Raw genomic sequence first — 4578 nt, 5'->3', positions numbered from 1 at the left:
CCTGAGCGGAACTACAAATGTGAATCTCGAGATTGAGGACAGGATCAGGTTAAGCTAAGATACCTACACCGTGGACAAATATCCTACTGCTGCTCACAGTCTAGACAACAGAATCAAGAAAGATGGATGGTTACACAGAGCAGGCCAAGGCACGGAGCAGGTCCATAAATCAGCGAAATCCTCCATAGTGATCCCATCTGCAGATTTTTTCCAGTGCTTTATTCTTTCAACAGAAAGCTTTTAGGGGTTCTGAACTTGCAAAAAAAAAATCACAACAAATAAACTTCAACACAGTACAGAGTGTAGCCTTTTTGAGCATTTTTGACTAAAATGAGAAAATAATATTGACATTGACTTCCACTTTGTGACAAGGTACTTTATTAAACCATTCAGAATGCTTACCTTGTACAAGTCATTTAGTTTACTTTTTGTATGTTTAAATAATCCAAAGAAGTTGAAAGTTTCGCAGCGAAGATGTCATTTTATTTGATTTTTAAAAAAATATAGTTAGCAGTAACACTCGCCCTTTTTTTCCCCCCTCATTTTACTTAGCAGGAGCAAGTTTGAGCATTTTCATCCCATTGTGGTCTTTTTCATCCCATTGTGGTCTTTTTCCTGTGATTTTTCAGTTGAAACAAGAATCATCCATTACAAAAATGTTACTCCTTTGACTGTTGCTTCTTCAGTCAGGATGACAGGAAGCTCCAGGCCACGCACCCTCCACAGCTTTCACTTCGTTCCACCTTCATAGGAGAAGCAAGAGAGGTTCTACAGGGCTGGATGCAAAGGTAGCCCTGCAGGTGCCTAGTTAGGAAAATATGCCACAAAATGAACACAAGCTCAGAAGCACCCACTACCGGGAAGAGAAGGCAAGATGAGGGAAGCATTCTAGGTAGCCATGAGCCGGCTGAAGCCAACTACATTCAGTTAGAAGAGCCAGAAGCTAGCAGTTTTAGAATAGTAAAGAAAAAACCCAAAAGCTGGCACATCCTCCCAGTAAGAGCAGAAGTACAGCTATAGAAGGATATCTCAAAATAATAAGTGCAAATCCAACAGAACCAGGAAATCAGTGAAAAGGTAGCAGCAATGAGATTATTGTCCCAAACAGGTTCTGCATAAAAATCACACAAAAAGCCTAATCCAGAACCAACAGTCAGAACGTCCATGCAAAGTACATAAGGCTTCTGACTCACAGCTAAAAGAGACCTCACCCAGAGGGAATGCACAGCATACTGCAGTCTGTGGGCTGCATTTGGCCGTAAAGCCCAGGTAACTTGGTCACGTTTGTGCAAATTCACAATCACTGGTTTGTCCTAGTGGAATTTTTGTGCCTAGAACTTTGGAAGGAACAGTTTGTAGCACTGATGTCTCTCACTGGTGCATAAATCCCAAACCAGAGCCCTGAGATCTGTTAGTATCAGCAACTTGAGGTTTAAACAGGTGATTGAAAACATGGATTTCAGTTGTGTGTGGCCCCTGACACACTATGGGAAGAACCCCACAAACGTCTGGTCATCTGGGGTCAGCACACTGTCCTTTCATCCTAGAACACAGATGAAATCTAGCCCATAGCAACAGAATGCAAACCGCCTCTCTTTGTAAGGGTCCTATGTCAAACATGTTTGGGTCAGTTCGCCCTGGAAGCATAAGCCCACAGCACAAAATGATCCCCATCTGAAATATTAACACTGCCCTTTCTGATGCTGTGATGGACCTGCTGGGCAATTCAGCCAGTTTCTCTTTTAGTTATGTGACTACCCCTAATTTGGCACTGGTGTGGCTTGTTCATTCAGGAGGAAGCTGCAGGATGATCTCCCCCTGAGCACTCTGTCCCCCTATCTACCCCTGGTTATGAACACAAGATAGCACAAGTTTAACTTAGATTAGTACCATTGCAGAATAAGTTACCAAGGAAAGCCACTGAAGCAGACAGTATAAGTGGATTCAAGCAACGATTGGTTGCATTTCTGTTGTAAGATTTTGATGAATCAAATGAAGAAAGTAGTTGGGTTTGTAACATGAAAAAGGAACCTTAAGGTTACAGTTAGAGTTAGCCTTAATGGCCAATGACTATTACTAAAACATCGAATGTTCTTTAAAATACTCAGATTCTTTTCCACAGAACAGGAACTACATTTAAAGGTTACAGATGGTGGCAACTACACTTTACCATCATTTCATCACTGCTGCTTGAAGGCATAATCAGACCAGTAGTTTCAGGCAGGCACCAACCAGCTTTCCAAACTCTGCTGAAAACAAGGCACCAACATGGTCATAGCTATCCCCAACCACTCAGCTAATTAAGATAGTCAGACTATTTCTCACACTTCCCAGACTTTCTGAACACTGAAGATGTTAAAACGGCTCCTCCAGATTTAAAGTTATATAACAGGATTGCTCATCACTCACTTGACATATGTGGGTAAAGCAAAACCAACATGGATTTGAGCTGCACTCTTTCCAATTTAATCCTAGGCTTTTTTTAGACAACGGCCGTTAAGTGTCCAGCCAGTGGTAGCATTTCTGCCTGCGAGGCAGAAGATGGTGACTTCAAGTCACACTCCAGAGACTTGACCACATAATCCATGACTGAAACTCCCAGTGCAGTGCCCCTCGCGCCCTTCCCAAACCCTCAACCCCTCCCGCCCCGCCCAAACCCTCAGCCCCTCGCGCCCCGCCCAAACCACTGGCCCTTTACGCCCCGCCCAAAACATTAACCCTTTACGTCCCGCCCAAAACATTAACCCTTTACGTCCCGCCCAAAACCTTAACCCTTTACGTCCCGCCCAAAACCTTAACCCTTTACAGCCCCCTCACCCCCCACCCAGCGAAGACGCACCGCACTGCAGTTCCGGCTCCTTCGACTTAAAGTCCTTTGTGTTGACGGTGGTGTTGCTGTCCTTGGACCATTCGCGGCTCGTTAGCCGCCAGAGTTTCATGGCCCCGCCTCCCCCTTACCACCACCACCACCAGCCTTGCTCCTGCGACACCTCAAACTCCTCAGGCCAGCACCCGGGGGAGGGGGAAGGGGAGGGGGGTGGGACGGGGAGGAGAGTGGTGTAGGGTGGAGAGGGGGCGAGGGGAGGGAAAGCCCCCTCCCCGCCCCGCCCCGCCCCGCCCCGCCCCTATCCCACCGGCGGCGGAAATCCCGCCTACCGGCTGCGCCAATTGGTTATCGCTGATGGACTGACGGGCGAGGCCGGCCGCTGATTGCTGGAATCGTTCGGCGAGCAGCAGCGGGGTCCATTTCCCTTCCTTCGCCTGCACCTTCCGGGCTCGGACAGGCCTCAAAAGCACCAGCCCTCCGGCCACAGGCCCAACAATTTGACGGCGGCTCGATCGACGGGCGATCCCCAGCGCGCTGACTGGCAAGGAACGTCACTGGGAAACGCTCCTCACTGATTGGCGGATACGACACAAACTCCGCCCTCGTCACGGGACCCGGCACTCTCCAGCTATCCCCGGCCTTCCAGGTTTCTATGGGCAACGAGGCCAGGCCCACCAACGGTGATTAGCGTGCGGTCGTCACGCCCACCGACGGTGATTGACGTGCCCGTCGTCACGCCCACCGTGGTGCTTTGACGTCTGACACCCGGCCGCTGATTGATTGATGGAGGCGTTGAAGCCCCGCCTCCTGTCTGTGATTGGCATGCCCCAAGCCCCGCCCTCCACCGATGTCTGACGGCTCGACGCCTCGCCTCCAATGCCTGAGTGACAGTCTTAGCCCCGACTTCCGACCGCGCCGCAACCGTCGCGGTGACGTCATCCACCATTAACTCACTCACCCCCCCCCCCTCCCATCCCCCCATCCCCCATTTCAGAAAGCCCCTTGGTTACCCTGGTGTCCAGTGGGAAGAATGGTCCATAGGAAGAATACACCCTTTCAGTAGCTGGACCACTCTGTTTCACATGGTGTCCAGTGAGAAGAATACACCCCCCCCCACCCCCATCTTTTTGACTACCTGGTCAACCCTGGTTTACCTGGAGCCCTTCTGAAGAAAATCCCTCAAGTAGCCGGACAACCCTGGTTTTACCTGGCCAGTACTCAGTATGGTCCATCAGATGGTTGGTGCTAACCGGATCAGCAGTGGAAAGAAGCTCGGGCAAGCTGTGGTGTTTGAGCTGGTTCAACTTTAGTAAGACTTCTTCAGGATCCCCCAGCTTTGGTCCTCTCAACCTATATTTAAGCTCTCTGAACTCTACAGAGCGAGAGTGCATACTCTATATTGGCCAAACAGAAACCCTACAATTGGGTGTAGATCTCTCCATAGTTTGATTTAGAGATTCGAAAATGGCGCTGGTTTCCATGTATGTCAGACAGCCCCTAACCGTACTTTCTTTCTATTACATCATCAAAGGCTAATGGAATGTTGGCCATTATCTCAAAAGGGCTAGAATACAAAGGGGCGGAAGTTGTATTACAGTTATATAAAGCTCTGGTTAGACCCCATTCAGAGTACTGGTTTTAGTCTGGGCATCGCACTTTTGGAAGGATATGTTGGCCTGGGAGGCGGATTCGGCAGAATAATATTGAGGTTGAAAGGTTTTTTATCTAATTCTTATCTATTTAATCGTAGC

At 48.7% G+C, this 4578-nt stretch overlaps 1 long non-coding RNA gene across 1 annotated transcript; it reads right to left on the bottom strand.

The window, feature by feature from the left end:
- Positions 1-411: 411 nt before the first annotated feature.
- Positions 412-3029, bottom strand: LOC121271288. Its single transcript, XR_005941699.1, has 3 exons — positions 2840-3029; positions 2171-2246; positions 412-804 (listed from the first exon to the last, which is right to left on the bottom strand). It is a non-coding gene; the product is annotated as an uncharacterized LOC121271288 (long non-coding RNA).
- Between the last annotated feature and the right edge of the window lie 1549 nt (positions 3030-4578).

Source organism: Carcharodon carcharias, chromosome 30 (assembly GCF_017639515.1).
Source record: "Carcharodon carcharias isolate sCarCar2 chromosome 30, sCarCar2.pri, whole genome shotgun sequence".
Lineage (NCBI taxonomy): Eukaryota > Metazoa > Chordata > Chondrichthyes > Lamniformes > Lamnidae > Carcharodon > Carcharodon carcharias.
This window is presented reverse-complemented; position numbering and strand designations above follow the sequence as displayed.